General features: G+C 38.5%; 1 pseudogene; it reads right to left on the bottom strand.

Moving 5' to 3' along the window:
• Nucleotides 1–3583: 3583 nt before the first annotated feature.
• On the bottom strand, nt 3584–6923 carry LOC100348296 (beclin-1-like; annotated as a pseudogene).
• Nucleotides 6924–14598: the final 7675 nt, after the last annotated feature.

Raw genomic sequence — 14598 nt, 5'->3', positions numbered from 1 at the left:
GATCCCCATTAAATATAAGAGTGGGAATAAGAGAGGGAGGAGATGTACAGTTTGGCACATGCTCAATTGGACTTACCCCTAATAGTAGAGTTAGAAATGTAGAGTTTCCAATTCAATCCCATCAAGGTGGCATGTTCCAATGACATCTAACTACTCAAAATGATCAGTTTCAGTTCATAATTGATCATATTGATAGTATTAAGTGTCAAAAGGATCACATAAATAAGACTAGTGTCTGCTAATACTGATAGAGTTAAAAAGCAGAGAACAATCCAACATGGGAAGCAGGATACACAGCAGACTCATAGAATGGCAGATGTTCTCAACAGCACTCTGGCCTGAGAATCAGCCCTTAAGGCATTTGGATCTGGCTGAAGAGCCCATGAGAGTATTTTAGGCATGGAAACTCAAGACACTGTGGCAAAAAAAAAAAGACCTAAATGTAAGACCTCTGTGTGTGAGATCTCAGAGGAAAGAGCGAGACATCAAAGAAGGAGGTACCTTTGTCTGAAGGGAGGAGAGAACTTCCACTTCAACTATGGCCTCATCTAAATAAGATCAGAGTTGGCGCACTCAAGAGGCTTCCATTGCCTTGGCAGTTCATGACAAGAGCCTAGGGTGATTACTGACGTCATAAATAAGAGTGCCAATTGTTAAATCAACAACAGGAGACACTGTGAACTTACTCCCCATGTAGGATATCTGTCCTTAATGTGTTGTACTATGGGAATTAATGGTATAACTAGTACTCAAACAGTGTTTGTGTTTCTGTGTGGGTGCAAACTGTTGGAATCTTTACTTAGTATTTACTAAATTTATCCTCTGTATATAAAGATAATTGAAAATGAATCTTGATGTGAATGGGATGGGAGAGGGAATGGGAGATGGGATGGTTGTGGGGGGGAGGGAGGTTATGGGGGTAAAAAGCTGTTATAATCCAAAAGTTGTACTTTGGAAATTCATATTTATTGAATAAAAGTTTAAAAAGTTGTACTTTGGAAATTTATTTTTATTAAATAAAGTTAAAAAAATAAAATATGTAAAAAAATAAACCTAATTCCCAAAACCATCACATTACTAGAGAAAAACATATAAGGAAGGTTATGAGATACTGGTCTAGGCAAAGAATTCTTGTGTAAGATCCCAGAAGCACAGGTAATAAAGGAAATATAAATAGACAAATGTAATTACATCAAGCAAGAATTTGCTGCACAAAAAATGAAATAATTAACAAAGTGAAGAGGTAATCAACAGAATGGGAAAAATATTTGCGTTCAATAAAGGATTAATATCCAAAATATATAAGGAGCTCAAGGAATTTAACAACAAAACACACAATCAAGTTAAAAATGGACAAATGACATGACAAACATTTTTCAAAGGATGAAATAAAAATAGCTACCAGAAGATGAAAAAAAAAAAAAAAACTCAGGATCAATACTCATCAGGGAAATGCAAATAAAAATCACAATGAGGTGTCACCTCACCCCAGTTAGAATGGCTATCATCCAAAATCAAAAAATGACAAATGCTGGCCATAATCAATAATAAGCATTCTGAAATAAGCATTAAAACTACCTCCATTTATCTAGTTTTCTAGTGCTTTCTAGTGTATACATCATAGTCTTCTTCTTTGGTTTGTTTATTCTCATCTCCCTCTTTTGAAACATAGAATTGTTCTATAGGTCAATCTTTGATATTCTTTCTAATGACTTTTACTACCCTGTATGTACTAATGATTTCCAAATTTGTCTCTCCAGAGCAGGAACCCTCCATCATTCAGATTGGTATATCATACTGCCTACTTGTGATCTCTCTTTGGTTATCTATTGTGTATTTAAATCCTAACAGGTCCAAAATGCTACTAATGTTATTCTTTCTCATACCTGTCCCTATATAGTTTTTCTTATTTAAAACTCTAAAAGTAAAATCTACTTTCAGTATGTGTTAAAACCTGTCTTCTGGACACGGTGGCAAAAAAAAAAAAAAGACCTAAATGAAAGATCTCTGTCAGTGAGATCCCAGTGGAAAGAAGGGGCCATCAAAGAAGGAGGTACTTTCCTCTGAAGGGAGGAGAGAACTTCCACTTTGACTATGACCATGTCTAAATAAGATCGGAGTTGGTGAACTCAAGAGGCTTCCATAGCCTTGGCAGCTCACAACAAAGAGCCTCGGGTGATTACTGATAAGAGTGTCAATTGTTAAGTCAACAAGAGTAGTCACTGTGAACTTACTCCCTATGTAGGATCTCTGTCCTTAATGTGTTGTACTGTGTGAATTAACAGTGTAACTGGTACTCAAACAGTACTCTATATTTTATGTTTCTGTGTGGGTGCAAACTGTTGAAGTCTTTACTTAATACACACTAAATTGATCTTCTGAATATAAATATAATTGAAAAAGAATCTTGATGTGAATGGAATGAGAGAAGGAATGGGAGATGGGATGGTTGTGGGTGGGAGGGAGTTTATGGGGGGGGAAAGCCACTATAATTCAAAAGTTGTACTTTGGAAATTTATATTTATTAAAAAAGTTAAAAAAATAAAAATTAAAAATAAAAAAACCTGTCTTCTGGCTAGAATTCCAGGATTTTAATTTGGAGTCTGCTGCATGTGGGTTGTATGAGTTTAGGCAAATCTCTTTCTTGGCTTTCTTGTACCTAGTTAATTCCTGTACAGGATGTCTAATATGTTACCTACTCACAGAACTGTGAGGATTAACAACGGTTTAACACATGAACAATACTTAACACAACACTTTTAATTCTGTATTATGTCCTGAAAAGTCTATTATCATCAATACAAAGGTTTCTCTCAGAGTAACACCTTCCAAAATAGATTTTAATGACACACAATCTTGAAAATAGCAATGACAATCAAGCCTGGTTTATTTATTCCTACATATAATGAAGGTAACACTGTCTTTTCGCTTTTGCTTTGATAGAAAGTTTGATGTAAAGTTAATTATTTATTATTAGTAGTGTATTTTCCTGTTCCCACATGTTGCTCTTAAATTTAATCTCACTTATAGAATATTACTATATATTAAATTGCCTATGTGCTTTATGAATAGGAGAAATCAATTTTAAAGGCACAGATAATGAATAAAATGTAATAGTTTTAAATATTCTTTGAATTTTGTATATTTAATGTTTACCTGGAAAATTATTTTATATCATTTAAGGTTTAAAAAATATTTAAAAGTATTACTATGCTGAACTGTTGAGAGCTTTACTTAATATATGCTAAATTAATCTTCTATATATAAAGATAATTGAAAATGAATCTTGATGTGAATGGAAGGGGAGAGGGAACAGGAGAGGGGAGGGTTGTGGGTGGGAGGGAAGTTATGGGTGGGGGGAAAGCCATTGTAATCCATAAGCTGTACTTTGGAAATGTATATTCATTAAATAAAAGTTAAAAAACAAAAAAGTATTACTATGCTGAAAAATATACATGATTACAGCACAGGTTTTACATTATGAAATTAAAAAAATACCATCAGTTATAAAGTGCAATACTAGATAACCTCATTTGTGTGAAGATATTTACTTTGAGAAAATGATTAAAAATATTAGCTGGGAAATAAGATAGTTATGAAAAGAAATCAGTTCTTTTGGAAGAACTTGTGGTTTTACTCACATGAAAATAGAAAATTTCTACTTCTGTAAACTTAAACATATAGTAAATATTTAATTATATTTTTGAAACAGGGTTATTTATGTTACTGGAAAAAAGCACAAAAATCCTACAGATGGCAATGATGCATGTCCCAGTCATGTGAAACAGCCTTGGAGGATTTTCAGTGGCCTTCCTCTAAGATATGCAGATTTTGGGGCCGCTGTTGTAATGCAGTATGTCAAGCCAATACTTGTGACACTGGCATCTTTCATCAGAATGATTCTGATTCAGCTTCATGTCCATGTGCCTAGGAAGTACACAGAAGATATCCCAAGTACTTAGGAACCTGCCTCCCATGTAGGAGACCATGATGATTTTCCAGACTCCTGATTTTGTCCTGGCCTAGATCCAGATTTCGTGGCCATTTTGGGTATGAAGCATTAAATAGAATCTCCATCAATCTCTGCTTCCTTCACATCATCCTTTCCTTTCTCTATTTTCTAAATCCTTGTTTTATTTTAAAGAAAGAGGGAGAGAGAGTGTCTTCCATGCATTGGTCCACTCCCCAAATGGCCCCAAGGCCTGGGCTGGGCCAGGCCAAAGTCTGGAGACAGCAACTCCACGTAGTTTCCCACATATGTGCCAGGGGCCAAAGCACGTGGGGAATCCACTGTTGCTTTCCCAGGTACTCCAACAGAGCTGGTTTGGAAGAAGAGTGGCCAGAACTCAAATTGGTGTTCATATGGAATGCCAGTATTATAGGAGGTGATTCATCCCATTGTGCCCCAACAGTCCTCTCTTCCATCTTCTGTGATGAGCTATTTCTAAAATGCTTTACTATTTCAGAACTAGGGGTTGTGCTATAGGTACCTTTTGTGTTGCACTCTAAGAGTTCTTCATATATTCCAACTGTACCTCAAACATCTCTCTCAGTGCAGACAAAAGTTTCTATTTCATATTTTAAGTGCAGGAAGTGGAGAGAGCTGAAGTCCAGTGAGAACATGTCGATCTCAGTTCAACTAAGTTGTTTTCAGGGGAAAGAGGAAAAGGCAGGCAAGGGATAAGAGTTAAAACTTTGGCAAGGGTCGGTGGCTGTCCATGGCATGTGGTAGCTCTGGAGACTGTCATGATACTTTAAAATAAAGTGGCTTTTGTGGCTTTTTGTCTTTGTTGGTATTGTAGACATATGCTGTTTAATATTACCCAAATTTAAACTTTCTGCAAAAAAAATTTGAAGCAAATTTGAGACAGCATCCCTAAGGAAAAAGTCATTTGCTATAAAATTTTAAGGATACCCAAAGCAAGACCCCAGTTGAGATTCATCAGCATGAACTTGAGAGCTTTTGTCCACTGTTCCTCAGAATTGAACTGGGTTTTGATAGAATAGGAGCCACCACTGCCTCTTGTGTCTTCAGTCTTGCCTTTCTCCACATTCTTCCTGTATGGAAGACAAAAATATGTCTCGCCCTTTTCAACCTCTTCTTTAAACTCCTGCATGCAGTTCAGGAAAGCCACCATTGCATGGTTAAACTTTTTGTCACAGAAAAACCACAACCCCCCAGAACAGTATAATGGCAGCTCCTTAGATTTGTCTGTCAGAGAATCCAGATATGAATAATTTCCATAGGGTACCAGTCAATACCTCTGAAATTTCAGACCCATCTTATTGTCCAGGGCATGAAGCAGCAATACCATCTGGCCCAAAGCAGCATTAATCTCATTCCATTCCACAGGAACACTGGACAGGCAGCACAGCTTGCAGTTATGGATTGTGCCGAAGAGTCTAGTGTGCCAGATATGGAAGGTCGTGTTGAAGACATTGGTCTTCAGCTTGTCCAGCTGCATCTGGGCATAAGACATCTGGTTTCTACACTTTTCAGCTCTTTATCCAGCTCCAGCTGCTGTCATTTTTTAAAATGTTTATTTATTTGAAAGTCAGAGTTACATAGAAAGAGAAGGAGAGGGAGAGAGAGAGAGAGAGAGAGAGAGAGAGAGAGGGAGAGAGAGAGAGAGAGGTCTTCCATCCACTGGTTTACTCCCCAATTGGCTGCAACACCCAGAGCTGAGCCAATCCAAAGCCAGGAGCCAGGAACTTCTTCCAGGTCTCCCATGTGGGTGCAGGGGCCCAAGGACTTGGGCCATCTTCTACTGCCCTCCCAGGCCCTAGAAGAGAGCTAGATTAGAAGTAGAGCAGCCAGGTCTCAATCCAGTGCCCATATGGGATTCCTGTGCTTCAGACCAGAGCATTAACCTTCTGTGCCACAGCACTGCCCCCTGTTATTATTTACATTCATTGTATTTTGTCTGATACTCAACTTCCTCCTGATCCAGTCTCTCAGCCTCAGCCTAGACCTTCTCCAGATTTTCTGCCACTATTTTGTGGTTTGTTCCACATCTTCCAGTTCCTGGATTAGCCTTTCCTCCTCCAAGGCTAGCTCCCTTATCCCCTTCTGCAACTGTTCCCTGTCATCCTCATTCATCTGCTCTAAGATCTCCAAACAACATTAGTTCTGACACTCACTGTCAGTGACATGAAGCTGAGTGTCCAGCTGGTCTGAGAATCTGTGCATTCCACACAAAGTGAGTGATCCACACCTGTCTGGCCTGAAATGATGTCAAAAAGGTCCCCAGTGACCTCCAGTCTTGGGCTGAGGTTCTCCTTGGTGCCGCCATCGGTTGCCTTCCCATCAGAGTGAAGCTCTTGGCACTTTCTGTAGCCATCATAATGGCTGGGGGGATGAATCTGCTAGACACCATCCTGGTGAGTTTCAATAAATGCTTCCTCTCCTGAGTTAGCTTCTTCCTCTTGGGTATCTCCTGGTTTGACCTGGGCTGTGGCAAGTAATGGAGCTGTGAGTTCCTGGATGGCAACCTGGTCCAGGATCTTGAAGCTCGTGTCCAGCTTAAGGGGCTGGCTGCAGCGCTAGCACACGAAGCTCACCTGAATGGTGCTGGTGGGCATCTTGGACCCCATCCACATCTTGGGGCCCTAGAGCCAGCCATTCAGATTCAGTCAATTGTGGGGAGGACCATAGCCTCCGGTCAGCCCAGAACAAGGCCTCCTGAATCGCCATTGCCCAAACTTTATCTCTGAAGAGAACATTTAAATATTGATTAATATAATTTATCCCTTTATGCAATTATACATTTTATTTTTTGTCATATCTAGGAAATCTTTGCCTAATTTTATTTTATTTTTGGCAGAGAGAGTGGACAGTGAGAGAGACAGAGAGAAAGGTCTTCCTTTTGCCATTGGTTTACCCTCCAATGGCTGCTGCAGCTGGCGCGCTGTGGCCAGCGCATCACGCTGATCCGAAGCCAGGAGTCAGGTACTTCTCCTGGTCTCCCATGGGGTGCAAGGCCCAAGCACTTGGGTCATCCTCCACTGCACTCCTGGGCTACAGCAGAGAGCTGGCCTGGAAGAGGGGCAACCGGGAAAGAATCTGGCACCCCAACCGGGACTAGAACCCGGTGTGCCGGCGCTGCAAGGCAGAAGATTAGCCTATTGAGCTGCGGCACCGGCCAAGCCTAATTTAAAGTCACAAAAGTTTTATTCTATGATTTTTTTCCTTCAAGAATTATAGTTTTCATACTGCAGTTAGATATGTCGTGAATTTTTTACATTTTTGTTAGTGGAAATTTCTTTTGGAAATTATCATATTGCGCCAGCACCATATTGAAAAGACTATACTTTCTCCCCTGCATTGCAATTGTGACTCTGTAGAAAACCTGTTCACCGTTTGTGTTTTGAACTTTTATAGATCTTCTTTTGTGTCCATTCTTCTGACCTTCTGTATGACATCATCACACTTTAGTATAAATTTATAATTCTTGTAGTCATTTCTCTGATTTTATTATTTTTTTCAGAGTTATTCTCCTATGAGTTGATATCAACATGTTACTTTTAAAAATAATCAGATTGCTTGCTGGGAAGGGGATTGAGATTGTGTTGAGTCTATAATGTTAAGATAAATCCTGAGATTTTTTTTTGAGTAAAATGTCTCTCTCCACTTAGAAATATTTAATTTCATATGAATATTAAGTTGTTTTTGTAGGTCTGTCAATATTTCATCAGATGTATATTTTATATTTTAAATGAAATAGTGGTGATTCTAAAATTTTGATTTTTTATTGCTGGTATATAGAAATTTATTTTACTTTTCTGTATTGATTTTGTATCTTCTAGTTTTACTAAACTCACTTTTTGCTCATTACAATTTTGGCTTATGCATCAGAATTTTTGTGTAGCCCAAAGGTTGTCAGTTGTTTCCTTTTTTTTTTTTTTTTTTTTTTTTTTTTTACAGGCAGAGTGGACAATGAGAGAGAGAGACAGAGAGAAAGGTCTTCCTTTTGCCATTGGTTCACCCTCCAATGGCTGCCGCAGCCAGCGTGCTGCAGCCGGTGCACCACGCTGATCCAATGGCAGGAGCCAGGTGCTTCTCCTGGTCTCCCATGGGGTGCAGGGCCCAAGCACTTGGGCCATCCTCCACTGCACTCCCTGGCCACAGCAGAGAGCTGGCCTGGAAGAGGGGGCAACCAGGACAGCATCCGGCGCCCTGACTGGGACTAGATCCCGGTGTGCTGGTGCCGCTAGGTGGAGGATTAGCCTAGTGAGCTGCGGTGCTGGCCCAGTTGTTTCCTTTCTCAAATTATTGTCTTACTAATGATAGTAAATATTTCTGATTTGTAACAATACAATTATTGTGACAACTTTTTATCACTTTAGTATTAAAGCATCCATAGATAAGTAAATTGATGAGCATATCTGTGTTTCAATAAAACTTTGTTACTAAAGCCTGAAGCTGGCCTACAAATGAGTTTGAAGATGGAGAATTCACACCCCTATTATGTGGTCATTGTTGTAAGTAGAGATCCTCAATACTTCCTTTCAACTTGACTGCTTTTATTTATTTTTATTGCCTCAGCATACTGACTAGAATCTTAACTACAATGTTGAATAACAGTAGTGAAAACAAATTACTATCTTGTTTCTGATATTAAAGGTAAAGTATTTTAATTTCTGTCATTAATTATGTTTTCTGGAGTTTGTTATCCATGCTCTTTCTTATGCTGATGAAGTCCTCTTGTATTTTTAGTTTCCTGAGATTTGTGAAGTCAGGAAAGATTGTTAACTTTGTCAAATGCCTCTATCCACTGAGGCGTTATAGGGACTGGACACCCCTACACAGCCATGGATAGACTATGAAAGCTGCCTCAGGTCTTGGTAAGGGCGGAAAACAGTGACAGGAACTCAGATTCCATCTTGAGACCTACCTTTACTCTGACTGAAGTTATCCCATCTCACAGACACTCACCTGCATGTTCATGCCATGAAACAGGATGAGGTATTTAATGCTGACAGCCCACATGAGCCAAGTCTCACCTACCTTAGCCACAGAAAATTTTTTCACAAAAAGCTCATGTGTTCAGAACCTTAAACAAAGACCCCCTGCCTAGCAACCATATGTCACAATGTGGGCCAAAGATGTTTTGCCCTTTGGAATGCAGGCTAAGGGTCAAGTGTACAGTCAAGTGTACATCTGTGACTGTAGACCCAAGTAGGGGGTGCAGTCCTAAAGCAGGAACCTCTGCATGTCTCCCACAAAAACAAAACAAAACAAAACAAAACAAAACAAAACAAAACAAAACAAAACACATCCCATGGAGAGTGGTAAAGTATAAAATTGAAAGCTCAAAAACAGGCTCACTCTTCTGATAATGAACTCCCAGCTTTGAGCCCCTCCTCTCTCTCAGGAGTCTGTACTCCTTTCTACACAATAAATCCACTTTTGCTTTGCACATCTTGGACTCAGCCCATTATTTCTATACTGAGAGAGAGTCCTGGACCAGGGTATCTGGCATCCCCCAGAGGAGCGAAACAATAGTAACCCTGCAGTTTTTCTCTTTCATATTATTAATACCATAATAAAATTTATTGTTGTGTTATTGTTAAACAAGCCCTGCATTCCTGGAATATATCCCATTTGTTTAGACATTTATTTAGTTTATTTATTGAATTTGATGTCCTAAATTTTTTTTAAACTTTTATTTAATGCATATAATTTTCCAAAGTATGACTTATGGATTACAATGGCTTCCCCCCCATACCGTCCCTCCCACCCACAACCCTCCCCTTTCCCACTCCCTCTCCCCTTCCATTCACATCAAGATTCATTTTCGATTATCTTAATATACAGAAGATCAGCTTAGTATACATTAAGTATGGATTTCAACAGTTTGCTCCCACACAGAAACATAAAGTGAAAAATAATAGATGATTTTTTTTTAAATGATGATGAAATCAGAGCAGACCTATTGTCATGTTTAATCCCAGTGAGAGTCAAGTTGGGAATTGATAATTTCTTTTTTTTTTTTTTTACAGAGGATCAGTTTAGTATGCATTAAGTAAGGATTTCAACAGTTTGCACCCCCATAGAAACACAAAGTGAAATATATTGTTTGAGTACTCGTTATAGCATTAAATCTCAATGTACAGCACATTAAGGATAGAGATCCTACATGAGGAGTAAGTGCACAGTGACTCCTGTTGTTGACTTTACCAATTGACACTCCTGTCTATGGCATCAGTAATCTCCCTATGCTCCAGTCATGAGTTGCCAAGGCTATGGAAGCCCTCTGAGTTCTCCGACTCTTATCTTGTTTAGACAAGGTCATAGTCAAAGTGGAGGTTCTCTCCTCCCTTCAGAGAAAGGTACCTCCTTCTTTGATGACCTGTTCTTTCCACTGGGATCTCACTCGCAGAGATCTTTTGCCAGAGTGTCTTGGCTTTCCATGCCTGAAATACTCTCATGAGCTTTTCAGCCAGCTCCGAATGCCTTTAGGGCTGATTCTGAGGCCAGAGTGCTATTTATGATGTCCTAAATTTTTAACACATCTTATCTTTAGTGATATCTTAGGTTGAGGAAGGTACAGAGATTTTCCAAAATTAACTGCTCCCATAGTGGCATAATCACTCCTCTTATTAATATAAACCTTACTAGTGGTTTATATTATTATATTAATAAACCTCAAATCCATAATTGACATTAGGATTTTGTATTGTAAACTTTATGAATTCATGCAAAGTTATAATAATGTGTATCTATCATTTTATTATACAGCATTTCATTACCCTAAAATCTTGTCTACCTAGTCATCCATTTCTTCCCTCTACAATCCTGTCAACAACTGATCTTTTTACTAGATTCATGATTGTGCCATTCTGAAATGTTACATAGTGATGACCACGTATAATTGTTCACATCAACTTCTTTTACTTGGTAATATACCAAAGATTCCTCTGTGTGTTTTCATGATTTGTTAGCTCATTTCCTTTTAGCAATAAACTATTTTTTGTATGATACAGCACAGTTCACTCATACATTCACCTATATGAGAATATCTTCATTATTTCAAAATTTGTTTGTATTTTTACATTATTGCTCATGAGGAAATTTGATTTCTTCAATATCTGTGTTTGTTTTTACAGGATAATATTTTCATTATAGAATTAGTTCAGATGTGTTCCTCCTCATCTTTTGAAAAGCACGTAGAATTATATAATTTCTTTCTAAAATATTTGAAAGGATGCATCAGTGTGGATATCTGGGCCAGGTGATGCTTTCTAGGAAGATTTGTAACTCTGACTGTATTTTGCTTTATAGAAATAGGTTAATACAGGTGGTGAGTTTCTTCTTGACTGAGTTTATCTTTCAAGGAACTTGTCTATTTTATTTATGTTAGCATGTTTCCTCTTGAACAACTCTATTATTAATATCTCAAGAATTTGTACTAATATAACTATTTTCTTCATTCATAATTTGTGCATTTCACTTGATTCGATTTCTGTCTCAGTTATGGGTCTGTTTAGGTTTTCTGTGTCTTCATAGTTCCATTTAGGTAGGTTTTATGTGTCCCGGAATCTATTCATTTCTGATAATTTCCCAGTTTGTTGGCATACAATTCTTTGTAGTAATTTCTGAAGTCTCTTTTTATTTGTATGGTGTCTGTTGTTATATTTGCTTTTTAATTTCTAATTTTATTGATTTTGGTCTTCTCTCTCCTTTTTTTTTTTTTTTTTGACAGGCAGAGTGGACAGTGAGAGAGAGAGACAGAGAGAAAGGTCTTCCTTTTGCCGTTGGTTCACCCTCCAATGGCCACCGTGGCTTCTCCTGGTCTCCCATGCGGGTGCAGGGCCCAAGCACTTGGGCCATCCTCCACTGCACTCCCTGGCCACAGCAGAGGGCTGGCCTGGAAGAGGGGCAACTGGGACAGAATCCAGCGCCCTGACCGGGACTAGAACCCGGTGTGCCAGTGCCGCAAGGCGGAGGATTAGCCTAGTGAGCCGCGGCGCCGGCTTCTCCTTTTTTTTGGTTAGTTGGGTCACTGGTGTGTCAATTGTGTTTATTTTTTCAAAAAACCAGCTCTTTGTTTTGCTGATCATTCATAATTTTTTTGGATTCCATTTTGTTAAATTCTTCTCTAATTTTAATTATTTCCCTCCTCCTACTAGTTTTAGGTTTGGTTTGCCATAGATTTCTAGATCCTTGAGATGCATTGATAGCTCATTTATTTGGCACTTTTTCAATTTCTTGATGTAGGCACTTATTGCTATAAACTTTCCTCTTACCACTGCTTTTACTGTATCCAATTAGGTTTGATATTTTGTGTGGTTATCTTCGTTTGCTTCCAGAAAGTTTTTGACTTCTTCTATCACCCACTGTTCATTCAGGAGTACGTTGTTCAGTCTCCATGTTTTTGCATATTCTCTAGGGATTGTTGAGTTGCTAATTTCCAGCTTCATTCCATTGTGGTCTGAGAAGATGCAAGGCATGATTTTGATTTTTTTGAATTTACTGAGACTTGCTTTATGGCCTAGCATGTGGTCAATCCTAGAGAAAGTTCCATGCACTGCTGAGAAGAATGTAAATTCTTCAAGTGTAGGATGAAAAGTTCTGTTATACGCCGGTGCCATGGATCACTTGGCTAATCCTCAAACACCGGCACCCTGGGTTCTAGTCCCGGTTGGGGCACTGGATTCTGTCCCAGTTGCTCCTCTTCCAGTCCAGCTCTCTGCTGTGGCCCAGGAAGGTAGTGGATGATGGCCCAAGTGCTTGGGTCCTACACCCACATGGGAGACCAGGAGGAAGCACCTGGATCCTGGCTTCGGATCAGTGCAGTGCATCAGCTGTAGCAGCCATTTAGGGGGTGAACCAAAGGAAAAGAAGGCCTTTCTCTTTGTCTCTCTCTCTCTCACTGCCTCTCAAAAAAAAAAAGTTTGGTTATAGCTATAAGATCCAATTGTTCTATGCTGTTGATTAGATCTACTGTTTCCTTGTTGATTTTTTGTCTGGTTGATCTGTCCATTGCTGAAAGTTGAGTACTGAAGTCCCCCAATACTATTGTATTGGAGTCTATGTCTCCCTTTAAGTCCCTTAACATATCTTTTAAATAGATGGTACCCTGTAATTAGGTGCATATACATTTATAATAGTTACATCTTCATGTTGAATTGATCCCTTAATCATTATATAGTGACCCTCTTTGTCTTATTTAAGTTTTTGTGTTAACAAAAGAGCTGGCTAAGCTAGCTCTTTTTTGGTTTCTGTTGGCAGGGAATATCATTTTCCAACCTTTTACTTTTAGTCTGCATGCACCTTTGTTGGAAATATGTGTTTCTTTTAAGGGGCAAAGAGATGGGTTTCGTTTTGTAATCCATTCAGCCAGTCTGAGTCTTTTAACTGGAGAGTTGAGGCCATTGACATTCAATATGACTATTGCTAAGTAGTGACTTTGCCCTGCCATTTTTCCAATGTTATTTCAAATTTATACTTTGAACTTCCTGTGATCTTTTACCGAGAGATTTTCTTCCTTTACCTTCTTTTGTATTGATGACTGTGTTTCTGTGTTTCTGTGTGTCACACATCTTTAAGCACCTTTCGCAGGTCTGGATCAGTAGAGACAAATTCTTTCAATTTCTTTTTGCTATGAAAGCTCTTTGTTTCATCTTTATTTCACCTTCATTCACAAATGAGAGCTTTGCAGGATGTAATATTCTGGGCTTTGAGTTTTTTTCTCTTAGTGCTTGGAATATATTCACCATTCTCTCCTAGCCTGTAGGGTTTCTGATGAGAAGTCTGCTGTGAGTCTAATTGGAGATCCTCTGAGAGTAATCTGGCATTTCTCTCTTGCACATTTTAGAATCTTTCTTTATGTTTCAATGTGGTGAGTTTGATTGCAATGTGCCATGGCGAAGACCTTTTCTGGTCATGTCTATTGGGAGTTCTGTGTGCTTCCTGTACTTGGATGTCTCTTTCTTTCTCCAAACCTGGGAAGTTTTCTGCTAGTACCTCACTAAAAGGGATTTCTAATCCTTTCTCTCGTTCCATGACTTCAGGAACTCCTAGAACTCAAATGTTGTTTTTTTTTAATAGTATCCTGTACATTCCCAACAATATTTTTTAGATTTCTAATTCCCTCTTCTTGTCTTTGGTCTGACTGCATACTTTCTTGTGCTCTGTCATGTAAGTCTGATATTCTCTCTTCTGCATCACTCTTTCTGATTTAAGGCTCTCAACTGTATTATTTGTTCTATTGAATTCTTCATTTCATTTTGATTCCTCCTTAAGATTTCATTTTCATGAGAAAGATTTTCTTTCATATCCTGCATGGATTTCAGTAGTTCGTGTGTTTGTTTTTGATTGCTTCTATGTATTCTTATCATCAATTTTTTGAGTTCCATTCCTTGCATTTTTTCTGTCTCATCATCTTCATAATCTTGTATTGAAGTGTCATGTTTTTTTGGGAGCATGATGTTGTCTTCTTTATTCTTGTTTCTTGGGTTGTTGCATTTATTATTCGGCATTTCTGGAGATACTCATTGGTTTCTTCTTTTTTTCCCACTGCGATGGTTATTTTTGTTGTACTATGACTGTAGAAAAGTGGACTGTCTGCTTTCAGTGTATCTCTAGAGGCTTGT

Source organism: Oryctolagus cuniculus, chromosome 12 (assembly GCF_964237555.1).
Source record: "Oryctolagus cuniculus chromosome 12, mOryCun1.1, whole genome shotgun sequence".
Lineage (NCBI taxonomy): Eukaryota > Metazoa > Chordata > Mammalia > Lagomorpha > Leporidae > Oryctolagus > Oryctolagus cuniculus.
The sequence above is the reverse complement of the archived record's forward strand: the minus strand, read 5'-3'. Positions and strand labels throughout refer to the sequence as shown.